This window comes from Podarcis gaigeae, assembly GCF_964106915.1.
Source record: "Podarcis gaigeae genome assembly, chromosome: 8".
Classification (NCBI taxonomy): Eukaryota; Metazoa; Chordata; class Lepidosauria; order Squamata; family Lacertidae; genus Podarcis; species Podarcis gaigeae.
Genome location: NC_139684.1, coordinates 4,641,127 through 4,654,649, shown reverse-complemented (window position 1 = coordinate 4,654,649; position 13,523 = coordinate 4,641,127). Strand labels below are relative to the sequence as shown.

Genomic DNA, 13,523 nt, shown 5'->3' with positions numbered 1-13,523 from the left:
AGGGCCGGGAGAAGACGGGAGCCCTCCAGACGCCTCCCTCGCCCCGGGGAAGCTGGACCTGAGCGCGACAGCAACACCTGTGCTCCCCAGGTATGCCGGGGGCAAAATATCACCCACCCGGCCAGTAGCCACTGGCTAGTAACCCTTCTCCTCCTCCATGGATTTTTAAAGCTAGTGGCCATGGCTACAACCGGCTCCTTGTTCCATCATTTAAGGATAGGCCACCTGGATTTCCTCTCGCCGTCCTGTGTTTTCCAACATTCAACTAACTACATTGGGTCCCAGTGTTATGAGAGAGGAAGAAAAAGTCATTTGTCTGTTTTCTGTACACCGTGCATAATTGTATATACAGTGGTACCTCAGTTTACAAACTTAATCCATTCCGGAAGTCCGTTCTTAAACCAACGCCGTTCTTAAACCAAGGCGCACTTTCCCTAATGAGGCCTCCCGCCGCCACTGCCCTTCCACTGTTCAGATTCCGTTCATAGACCGAGGTAAAGTTCGCAAACCGGGACACAGCTTCCAGTTTTGCAGAGTTCGTAAACTGAATAGTTCTAAAACAGGGCTGTTCTTAAACCAAGGTACCACTGTACCTCTGTCATGTCCCCTCTCCCTTGCCTTTTCTCTGAAGCCGCAAATGCCACAAACCTTTCAAATGAGGAAGTTGCTCCATCCCCTTGATCATTTGGGTTGCCTTTTTCTGAACCATTTTCCAGCCCTGCAATGACCAGAAGTGGACACAGTATTCCAAGTGTGGTTGCATCATAGATTTGTATAGAAGCATTCTGATCATGCCAGCGTTACTTTAATCGTAAAGATCCCTAGCATGGAGTTTACTTTTCACAGCTGTCACACTCTGAGTCAACATTTTAATGCAGCCTTCAACCACAATACCAGTATATTTTTCCTGGCCATCTCAGATAGCATCAAGTGTGTATGGGAAGTTAAGAGTCACTTTATTGCTTGCTTACATTGAATCACATTTGCTATGGTAATATCCAATAATCTGGTCTGGAGAGATCCTTTTGGAGCAACTTTTGCTTTGACCATCCTAAACAATTTGGTAGCAACAGCAAACATGGCTACTTCACTGCTCATTCCTCGTGGGCATAGTGGGGGGGGGAGCTGCTGACCAATAACTGACCAATCACATTGCAGATTGCTTGGTTCTACCCTCACTAACATAAAACCTACCCCCCCAACATAAATCCTGGCTATGCCCATATCACCCCTAACTCAAAGTCACTAAGAAGGTAAAGGGACCCCTGACCGTTAGGTCCAGTCGCGGATGACTCTGGGGTTGCGGCGCTCATCTCGCTTTATTGGCCGAGGGAGCCTACGTACAGCTTCCGGGTCATGTGGCCAGCACGACTAAGCCGCTTCTGGCGAACCAGAGCAGTGCATGGAAACACCATTTACCTTCCCACCAGAGTGGTACCTATTTATCTACTTGCACTTTGAGGTGCTTTCGAACTGCTAGGTCGGCAGGAGCAGGGACCGAGCAATGGGAGCTCACCCTATCGCGGGGATTCGAACCACCGACCTTCTGATCGGCAAGCCCTAGGCTCTGTGGTTTAACCCACAGCGCCACCCGTGTCCCTTCAAGTCACTTAGGAACCAGTAAAAAATCACCAGCGCCAATACAACTCATTGGAGAACCCCATTTTTGAAAATGTATGTAGCTTGTATTGGCTTGAAAAAGGGGCTCTGTCTCCCCTCTCTTTTATGACACATTGAGATCGGAAAGCCTGGTGGAGTTGGGGTGTGTGTGAAACAGACATTACCTTTTTAAGGTAAAAATTGAAGTACCAGTACTCTTACTTGATGCAAGCATAGAAGGTGCCAGCACAAAATGGCTGCTACAAGCAGCAAAAGAAAGAGGTGTTAGTACTCTGCTCCAGCTGAGTTGCTGTTGTTGGCCTCCGTCTGTCTTGAGAGACAACGGAGGACTGCGCCTTGGGGGTGAATTCTGGAGGATTGCAGCGCCTGCTGTGGAGACCAATATTGGAGACACATGTTTTTTTGCAGCTGGGGGAGATGAAGGCAGATGAAGTGAGTACTGTCACCAAGAAAAGACCTGGGGACATGGAAGGGAACAGTGGTGCAGCTTGGTGGCTCCATGCAAATACTGAGGCAACAAACACTTAGATTGGCACCCAGACTCAGAAAGTCAGTTGCTGTTTTAGAGGGTGCCTTTGGGTAAAAGGTCTTTGCATAAGAGTCCCACTGTCATTGATAACTAGGAGTAAATGTGCAGACATATACATGTGCGCACACTCGCACATGGACAGACACTAATAAATGCTGCCTCGCCTCCTGTCTACGTTGTTTAAGCACAAGCAATTATTGCCAAGCAATGGTATTCTGGAGACGCTCCTGGATAGCAGGATGATGGGACAGATTTCCTTGGCAGGTGGTGAGCTTTCCTTTGCTGGAGATACTCAAGCAGAGGCGATCTGACAGGGGTCAGCAAGGTTTACCTCTGTGGGCCAGATTACGCATGCACACGAGCACTCACGCCTGCGATTTCCGGCATCTGCGCAGATGCAATTTCTGGCTTTTGCGCAGACGTTATTTTCAGCACTGAGGAAGTGAGTCCCCACACCGCAGGGGCTTGCCAAGTGGGCAGCTCGGTTCGGGGGCAGCTTGTGGGCCGGTTAAATGGCCCCCATGGGCCGCTTGTGCCCATGGGCCTTAGGTTGCCAACCCCTGGGTGAGAGAAGCTATCTGTTAGAAATGCTGTGGTTGTATCCTGCATTGTAGATCTTGTACTGAGCAAAGGATTGGGGTAAATAATAATAATAATAATAATAATAATAATAATAATAATAATAATAATAATAATTTTTTATTTATACCCCGCCCTCCCCAGCCAAGGCCGGGCTCAGAGCGGCTTACAAGCAATAATAAAACAAGATGAATGATTACAACTTAAAAACAAAAATAAAATACAACATTAAAATAATGGAACATTAAAATATTAAAATGTAGCCTCATCGCAGGAGGAGAAGGAAAAGAAAGGGAAAAAAAGAGAGGGAGGGAATCCTGTGGTTATATGACAGCAAGCAGGTGATCCTGCTTTTAGGGATTTCTTTGATTTTACATAGAATGCAGCCTTATCTTGCCTTTGTTCTTCCATTGTTTACTCTTTAAAGTTGCCCAGTCTCCTGAGATGGTAGACACCCAGAGGACCTTCTCTGGTCACCTGCAAGGGACTGATTCTGCATGGGAGCAAGCTAATCTGTGGTCTGTTTCAGTTGTGGTATTCAGCATCGTTTGTCTCCCTCTCCCCCCCCCCCCCGACTTCCCTAAATGGCCTGAGGCCAGCGAGGCAAGTTAAAGCACACCCTTTCCCGAGGAAGCTTGGAGGTCATCTTGACTTACGACATTGTACTCCCAAGTGGCACAGCCAGTGGAAATTAGGTTGACGGCTATGGAGAGAGTTTTCTCTCTGTGGGGGGAAAGTATCCTCTCCCAAAAGAAGCTTGCCTGACATGCTTTGAGCTGCATATACACCATACATTTAAAGCACATTTCCCTCCACCACCATAAAAAAAGAATCCCAGTTTGTTAAGCATGCTGGGACCTGTAGCTCTGTGAGGGTCAAACTACAGTCCTTGGGATTCTTTTTTGGGTGGGGAATGTGCTTTAAATATAAGCTAGTTTCAATGAAATTTTATTGCTGATTCAAATCAACAATAGAAGCCACTGCAGTACCTTGTCATGGACTGAAAAGCAAAGAAACATTTAAAAATGGAAAGCGTAATGCTGGTGGTCAACAAAAGGGGTTTAAAGACTGTCTCAAGGCAAATCTTAAAAAAAAAAAAGTAGAATAAACACCAACAATTGGGAAACACTTGCCTGTGAGCGCTCCAATTGGAGAACAGCCTTTAGCAAAGGTGTCATGGACTTTGAAGACACTCAAACTCAGAACGCAAGGGAGAAATGTGCTAAGAGGAAGGCACTGTGATCAACTTCTGCCCGGAAACCAATGTCCCCACTGTGGAAGGACGTGTGAATCCAGAACTGTCCTCTGCAGTTGCTTACAAACTCATTGTTAAAACTGTGTTTATGGAAGACAATCTTACTCGGCTACGAGTGATCGCCGAAGAAGAAGAAGATGAAGAAGGTATCACTGCCACAGTCCTTGTGGATAAGGCTTCCAGGGTTGTTTCCCCTGCCAGCCTTCTATCACACCCCCAGTCTCACTTTCAACCCCCCCCCCCATGCAGAGCCTCCCACAGTGCAGGCAGTTATATAGTGGCGCAGGATGTTGGGGGCACAGTATTTTCATTAGACCAGCCAAAAGGCCTCAGAGTAGCAAGCCAAGCTCTCAAGTTCCCTAGGACACTTCATCAGGCTGGATGTTAAACAAAGCAGAGAGGGCAGAAGTTGACTGATGGTGAAACCATGGATGGAGTTGCAGTCTTAAGATGGAATGCAGGAGAAAGGAGCAGATTTATTTTGATTAGGCTCTGCTAGATGCTATGCAGGTTTCAGATTGCATCTGGCGCTGCTAAGAAACCTGAATTGTTGACCTTTGAAATACGAAATCAGGCTGTTGCTTGGGTCTGTCTCCATTTTTTGGTGAACACACACAACTTCCTTGGTAGCTGGAAAATTTCACACACACTGTCAATTGGTCAATTCAGTTTCCATTGTTTTTCCCTTTTGTCTTAGGTCTTGCCAGCCCTGGAGCTAAAAGTGGATTCCTCCTGGCCTGCCTTCCCTTTAATGTACATTTTGTCACCCTAGGTGCATCCCAGTGTTTTCCCGGACCTTTCCCTGGGAAAACGATGGGGCTTCTGGAGGCATGGATTCTTGGAAAGTCTGAATCAGAAAAACCCTGCATTTAAAGGGCTCATCTGTTATTTAATCTAGATAATAAGCTTCCTGTGTTTCCATTAATTCTCTGTTGTCCATATGATGTTCTCCTCGACATCATGGCCTTCCCCACTCCTCTCCCTGTTGGAGAAAATGGGAAATGTCCTAGCCAACACTGGGATAGGCACAGTTTGTTCTGGTGTGGAAAAAGCCTTTGTGTTTCGCACCAAAAACAACCAGGAACTTTGCAACACTTTGAAGACGAAGGGCCTGTCCATACCTTATCTTAATATGGATTGTGAACCCCTATGCTTCCTTTAATTCCCTCTTGTCCATGTGGCATTCTCTTGCAAGAGATTTTGCAGTCGAACTCAACAATGCATGTCTATGCTCGTTAGGAAATGAAGGAGTACAGAGCTGTAAATTGCTAGAGAAAGCATGGCTCGGTCACACACCCTCACCTTCAGGGAGGGAGGAAATAAGTAAGGCCCGTTTCCCATTCTTTTTTCTCCCTCTCTTCTCTTTGAATCATCTAACAGAACAGACATTTGAAGCTGGGGCTCCAGACTCATACCATGTATTTGAGACTAACTTTTGTATTTTGTAACTAGGAATACCTTACCTGTGTTGTTTCTGCTGCAGCACTGAACGATGCATGAGTGAGACCTCTAATTACTGTAAGTAAGGCATTTAAACTTACTTGAGGGTTGTAGCCTATTCACTGTGAGAGAGATAGACATGGCGGAGCACAATTGTGAGCACTTAATAATGGAACATTTAAAAGTCTAACAACCTCTATTTCCTGTGCTTTGCAAACGCTGCACATATTCTTGCATTGCAGGGGTTTGGACTAGATGTCCCTTGTGGTCCCTTCCAAATGTATAATTCTATGATTCTGTTATTTCTGTTTTAAACTTTGCTGAAGGTTCTTTTGACCAGAGAGTGAGTGAAGATTTTTTAATTCGGCCAGTCGCCTTTTCTCTCTCTCTCTCTCTCTCTCTCTCTCTCTCTCTCTTTCTTTCTTTCTTTCTTTCTTTCTTTCTTTTTGCAGTGTCCCACACATGTGGGACTTCAGGTTTAACTGGTATTGCCTAGTTATTTATTTCCCAGCACCTCCAACTACTGCTATCCCACATTTCTTTTTCCCAAAATCTGGAGATTCCCAATGCATTTGGTGTATCTCTCTAATTCAGATTTTCAAGATGTAGGGAATACCCAGATTTAGGAAAGAGAAAGTGTGGGAGATGGTGGTTGGTGGAGAACACAGCATGGATGAGGGGGGATTAAACGAGGCACCAAGGGATTCACAATCCACATCAAGCCAAGGTAGGGACAGCCCCTAAAAGATTTATCCTCATTCATGCATCAGATGAAGCATACTGCAGAAAGTTAATGCCGTGATAAACCTGTTCGTCTTTAAGGTGACTCAAGACTTTGTTGCATTTACTTTGCATGCGTGAGAAGATCCTGAGAGTTTCGGTTCCAGTCTTGCACCTGTCCCTGCTTGTCTATGGTCTTGAAGCAGAAGATTGGTCCGCCAGGCTTCCACATTCAAACACATACATCACACCTTCCCCCCTGCCCCCGCCGAATGAAACAGCACCAAGGATCAGTTTCACTGAGACCAAGGTACTGCACAGCAGAAGTTGTTTACTATGCAATTACCCTCTTTAGCAAAACTTTCCACTTCTGGAGCCGAAATGGAAAGTGCCATCAAGGGAACGTGAACAGGGAAGAAGACATTTACTTCTCTTCCTAAAACCGTGGAGGCAGTTTCCCACAGCAACCCACTGGGAACTCAGCCAAAGCCAGGCACGCATATTGGGGGGCCCAGTGCCCAGGCTTGTTACAGATGCAAAGGTCAGAGTAGGGCAGCTCTCACTGGATTTGTGAGGGATTTCTGAGTACAGATGTAAAATTAGGCAAGCTGAGATCTGCTTGAGCAGCTGGTGTTCAAAAGGCACACAACAGACAGCATACAAAACAATCTGGCTAACTTTACCCAACAAAGGTTTTTTCAAAAAAAGGTAAAGGACCCCTGGACCATTAAGTCCAGTCAAAGGCGAATATGGGGTTGGGGCGCTCATCTCGCTTTCAGGCCGAGGGAGCCAGTGTTTGTCCATGGACAGCTTTCCAGGTCATGTGGCCAGCATGAGTAAACCGCTTCTGGCGCAATAGAACACCGTGGTGGAAGCCAGAGCGCACAGAAACGCCGTTTATCTTCACGCCACAGCGGTACCTCTTTATCTACTTGCACTGGTGTGCTTTTCATAGAATCATAGAGTTGGAAGAGACCACAAGGGCCATCGAGTCCAACCCCCTGCCAAGCAGGAAACACCATCAGAGCATTCCTGACATATGGTTGTCAAGCCTCTGCTTAAAGACCTCCAAAGAAGGAGACTCCACCACACTCCTTGGCAGCAAATTCCACTGTTGAACAGCTCTTACTGTCAGGAAGTTCTTCCTAATGTTTAGGTGGAATCTTTTTTCTTGTAGTTTGCATCCATTGCTCCGTGTCCACTTCTCTGGAGCAGTAGAAAACAACCTTTCTCCCTCCTCTATGTGACATCCTTTTATATATCTGAACATGGCTATCATATCACCCCTTAACCTCCTCTTCTCCAGGCTAAACATGCCCAGCTCCCTTAGCCGTTCCTCATAAGGCATCGTTTCCAGGCCTTTGACCATTTTGGTTGCCCTCCTCTGGACACGTTCCAGTTTGTCAGTGTCCTTCTTGAACTGTGGTGCCCAGAACTGGACACAGTACTCCAGGTGAGGTCTGACCAGAGCAGAATACAGTGGCACTATTACTTCCCTTGATCTAGATGCTATACTCCTATTGATGCAGCCCAGAATTGCATTGGCTTTTTGTTTTTGTTTTTTAATAATATTTATTAAAGATTTTCAAATATAACAAAAAAAGAAAACATCCAAATTTAAAGCCTTATTTTCATTGGCATCTTTCCAGGACATCTTTCATAGTCCGTCACCAGTCCGCTTTGCCGTCTTTTTAATAGTCTTTGCCGTCTTTTGGTCATCTTTGGTTTCAAATGTCCAATCTTGGAAGGAGTCTATCTTCCAACTTTGTCCAGTTCTTGTTATTCTTGTTGTTCTTGTTGTTCTCTCTCCTCCTCTTTTTTTCCCCCTGCTCTCCTGCACAAATGTTCTAATTCCAAAAAGCTTCTAATTCCTCTGCAGAGGCTTTGTTATTCAGGAACAAAACATTACGTCAAGTCCCTTCCATTCTTCAATAGATAAATCTATTGTCTCCTTTAGTGTATAGACCTCTGTAGACAAAATAGTGTTCCATTTCTGCAGTTTCCCAGGAGATAAAAAGTCCTATTCAAATTCCATGCCAGCAATACTTGTAGTGTCCCACAGCTCCTCTAGAGGGATTATAGTAACTCAGTTTCCTTCCCGATCACACCCAACAGTCAAAGTAACTTATTATTCCTTGTTTTAAACAGTTTATATCCAATTTGTAACAAATGTAACCAGCAAAGTCCTCGTAACAAAGTTCTCTTTTTGTTCTTCCGCTTTGACAGCTCCTTTGACAGCTGTCAAAACCTCTATTTCTCCTCTCCCGGCGCTCTCACGGATCGCTCCCGGGGTTTCCGGGGGGGGGGGGGTTGCATTTTAATTCACATTCCACTTTTCTCCTCCAGCCCAGCTTATAATTTCCCATCGCGAAATTAATAACTTTATCAAAAAAAAGGTTGCACTCGATCTTAGTTGTCAAATCCTTTGCTTTAGCTCCTCTACAACAGGGGGAGGCTGACTTCCTTTTTGCACCTCCCCCGCTCGCTCCGAATTTAAAAAAAAAATCCCCCCCTTTTTAGTCCAAGTTCCAATTACTCACGGGTTATTCTTTTAAGTCCAAATTTTCAATGGAAGAAGTCAGCGCTCTCCGCCAAATGGCATGTGGCTTCGCTCGGCAGGGGAAGCGGAGGACTCACAGCACCCCCCCCCCCTGTCACCCGCTCCGTAGCCTTTAAAAAGGCAAACGGTGCCCGCCAAGTCACCATGCCCATGGGTTTCAGCGCCCATGGTTTTTGAGGGTCCCCGCGTCGCCGGCGCGGTAGAACCCAGCCCCTGCCGAGCAGGCTCCCTCCGGAGCTCGGAGGGAGTCTGCCATTCGGCGATGGCGCCAACCCGGAAGTCCTGCATTGGCTTTTTTGAACTGCTAGGTAGGCAGGAGCTGGGACAGAGCAACAGGAGCTCACCCCATTGTGGGGATTCGAACCGGCGTCCTTCCGATCGGCAAGCCCAAGAGGCTCAGTGGTTTAGACCACAGTGCCCCTCACACACGCAAACAAATCTCCCTTTTGCCATTTAAACACAACCATGCCCTGCCCCACCACAAGCTCCCTCAAAACAAACAGAAAGACAACCTAACCAATTAACGCTGACATAAAAACCCCACATACTGTACACACTAAGTATAAAAATATAAATTTAACACTTCCTCCTCCCAGCTTTTTCTTCTTCCCCAACTTTATTCTGTATACAACTGATATATGGAAAGACTTTACCTGAGAAAAGAAACAATGCACATACTTTTGTAAACAAAGAAAATATTTAATAAAAATTGTTTTACAAAAACGGAAATGGCACACAGCATTTCTTCAGGCATAGACATTGAACAGCAAACATCAGCAATGAAAATTAGGAGACGTCTTATTTTAAATTGGGCATTCTTTCCTGGAGGGACTTAGGGAAAGGTGGAAGGGTGCATTTGAGTCTCCAGTTCACATTCAGCGGGGGGCGGGGGGGCGGAGAGACTTCTGTCAGGCTGATTCCCACAGATACTTGATTGTGTTTGATACAGTGCAAAAATATTTTCACAGTTTATTGAGCTTCATGCCACACTTTGGGAGAAACTTTAACTCGCACGGATGGAACATGTCTCAAATGCTTTGCTCTGTCACATGATCTGGCCCTGTCCTAGAGTCACAGTCTTTTGGTCAGAGGTCATCAGCTGCATAAATATGGTTTTGGACACTTCCTTGAGGTTTCCAGATGTCAATGTACTATTGAATTACGTGCCAGTCCTTTGAAACCTGGCGCAGGGACAATGCAACTAGCTTCTAAGGATATTCAAGATGGTTAAAGCTATAACGCTTTGATATTCGAAGGGAAGGACAGGTCTACCCCATCCCCACTCTTCTTTAAGATGTGTGCATTTCTAACTTCGGACTTTTTGTTCAGACCAATATTGTTAAGTTGTGGGTGAACATATCAGACGACACAGCGATTCTCCAATCAGCTCTTGTTTATTCACAGGCCAGAACAGAACTGAACTGAAGGGTTCAGCCAGCCTGCTTATATAGAGCTCCAGTACCACACAACTGTAACAACTTTCTGTAATTATCCAATCACTGAACGTCACTTTCAATCCCTTATTTGCATATGTGGACCTGTGTGAAAACTATCTACAGTATCCCCCTGCTGGCCCATGGTGAGAACTTCAGTACATAACAAATATCACTCTTCCACTCATCCAGAACACTGTGGCTTGTGTCTGTCTGTGTGTATGTATGAGAGAGACACAAACAGAGACAGACAGACAGACAGACAGACAGACAGACAGAGATGGTCCATCAACCTCATCCACAGAAAACAGAACTCTGGCTTTCTCTGGGAATGTTTGCAAATTGAAAAAAAGGAAGAAATCTGAGAATGATGTTTTTTAAATTGGTTGCAATATTATCAGATTAATGACTACTTTTAAAATGATTTATTCAAAGGTTTCATGGATTGAAGTTCTGACTTTTAAAAGATTCTGCTTGAAGGAAGATTCTGCTTGAAGGAATTCATTTCAAAAATGTATAAATTGTTCTTAGAATGGGAGACAAAAGATGAAATGGTTAAATCAGTAATGATACAACGGGCTAAGGATCTAGGACAGACCTTTCAAAATTGTGTGTCGTGACACATTAGTTTGTCGGCTGCAGTGTGTAGGTGTGTCGCACAAATGCTCCCCACGCTTCTACCAGGGATGGAAATGTTAACCTCTGGTTTGCTTGCAGAACTGAATTACTGTGTCTCGAAAAGTGTGTCACCAACATTAAAAGTTTGGAAAGCTCTGATCTAGGCTATAACATAGAAACAAATGTGTAGTAAAGGCTGTGGAAAACAGATATGAAATGTATGAAAATGATGTATAGATGGTGTTTAACACCTAACAAATTGTCTAAAATGTATAAGAAGGTTCCCAATAACTGCTGGAAGTGTAAACAAGTAGATGGATCTTTCTTTCATATATGGTGGACTTGCAAGAAAGCAAGGGTATTTTGGGATATGATATATGATGAGATAAAAAAGATGTTTAAAGTGATTACACACCAAAAAACAACAACACCCCGAAGCTTTTCTTTTAGGCATTGTAGGGACAGAAATTCCAAGAAAGATGATTAAGCTGTTTATACAGGATTTTATAGGATTATATAGCTAACAGCTAGGATGCTCTGTGCACAAAAATGGAAAGAAGTAGTTACCACCAAATAAGAATGGATAAGTAAAGCATTGGACTATGCAGAATTGGCAAAGCCCCAGAGACGAAGGAAGGTCAGGTGGTACTCGGTGCGGAAAATTTCTTGTCACACCCCCCCCCATTGATTATTTATTTATTTATTTATTTATTTGCAAAAATAGTTAACGTTATTTCATATTTTCTTACAAAGGAATGTGGATTCTGAGCCTCTGATAGCAAGTAGGCGACTATGGACAGATACTTAAATCTACAGGATGGCTTGTGTTTTGGCTTGTGTTATTTTATTTATATGTATTTTTTTTTAATTTAATAAAATTTATTTTTTAAAAAACCTGCAAAGTGGTTTACCAAAACAAAAAACACAAAAACACCACAGCAGTAAAATCAAGAAAAATTAACAATCCTACATTAAAACATACAAAAGCTAAAATATTAAGATTAAAATTACTTCAACTTCCTAAGCATCTAGGTATACTTGCCTAATGAAGAATGCTTTTAGCAGGTGCCCAAAAAGAGTCTAGCAAAGGCACGTGCTTTGTTGAAATTTCAGCCTTCACGACATAAGAAAACGGCCAAGTAAACAGCTATTTTCATGGAGGAGGGTCAAGATATTAACTGATATGCATGAAATTTCATATGTAGCTATATAATCCCTAGTGTAGTAAGATAAGACCTTTGGAGCAGGCATGTTCAAAAAAAGGTTTTTTATGAACCGCCCTAGTAGGGCAGTAATTGTTCCTTGATAATTTGTCACACACACCCTCCATGATGGCACATGGGGCAGCCCGCCCCCCCTTTCCTACGCCCCTGCAAAGCCCATCTCTAGCCCTCTAACAATGAGCAGACCACACTCTGTTAAGTAAGATTAAAATGCTTTACTTACTAAATCCGAAGGTCTGGTTCATGTTTTATTCCATACAGCAGCAAGGAGAACACAGGTAAATTATTATTAGGTGCAAAATACAGAATGTAATTTCAAACATGCAGTATGAACTTGGATCAAGTTAAGATATGTCTGTCCTGGTAGATTACAAGAGAGTGAGAGAGAGGAAAAAGCAGCTTCAGTTTCCCTCTCACGGAGGTAAGGGAGCATGACCTAGCCAAGTCTAGTAACAGACTTCTCTGGTCTTAATCGCTTCATGCACTAACTAGTGTAGCCTTATGAGGCTTTGCCCTCGGGTGGGGAAAATATTGCGCCTGGGAAAGGGAAGTGGGAGTCAACAGACACTCAAGGAATAGTTTCGGAGAAAAGGCTTTTATTTCTACCATCCATGAACTGGTAGAAGGAGCAAGTGTGATAAGTCACAAAAAGCATGCACGAAATTCACAGTCATGTGCACAAGCATATATACCCCTTTCCAGTTCCCTCCTCCTTTCTCCTCCCTCAGGAGTCCTCTGAGCATGAACAGAAAGCTGTCTTGGGACTATTGGGACTCTTGGCACCCTTCCCAGGGAAGGGGTTTCAGAGTGTTCAGATATGTTTCAATCTCTTGTTCTGGAATGGTTCCCGGGCAGAAAGTAAGTTGTAATGTGGTTCTTTAGCAAGGCCAGAAGGCATCAGAAAGGCCTGAGAAACAATGGACTGTGTTCCCTACCTTTGTTGCAATCTTTTGAGTTACAGCAAGCGGAATGTTTCTGATGCTTAACTAATGCCTTTTAGCTGCTGAGAAAAATGATTTTGAAAAGCTCTGAGAAGCTTTGAGCCTGCTTTGGTGGGGGGTGACTTCGGGCCTAGGTGGGGTCACCTGTCCTCACCTTCCTTCACTAGCACTATGCACAATTATGTTTGACTGCAATTTCCCACAGCTATGTTACTGGTTTGGCGGGGTGGGTCAGTCTGGATGCTGCCCTGAGTCCCCTCCAATTCTTGGGATTCAGCATCCAGCGAGGATTAGAATCTAACAGAGGATTCTATTCCTGAACTAGTGAGACAAGGCCTTAGCTGGCCACTTAAGTGTCCTCATCATCATCCAAAAAGAATGAGCTACAACTGATTGTGCCTTCCAGGCCAATGGGTGAATCCTTCCTTCTCTCTGTATCACCTAGTTGCTAGCAAGGAGAAGAATGGTGTTTGTAACCTGTGTGGGCTGGAAGCTGGAGACACAGAGACCAGCTTGCTGTGTGCTGGATCCAAAGCTGTAACTGATGGAGAAGCAAGATCTGTTGGGGTGTTAGTGCTGCGAGCCCCTCCATCTTATGCTCAGGT

General features: G+C 44.4%; 1 long non-coding RNA gene across 1 annotated transcript in view; it reads right to left on the bottom strand.

Moving 5' to 3' along the window:
* The window catches only part of LOC310851240, a 984,470-nt gene that overhangs the window by 66,963 nt on the left and 903,984 nt on the right, over positions 1-13,523 (bottom strand). The gene's annotated exons all lie outside the window — the stretch shown is intronic.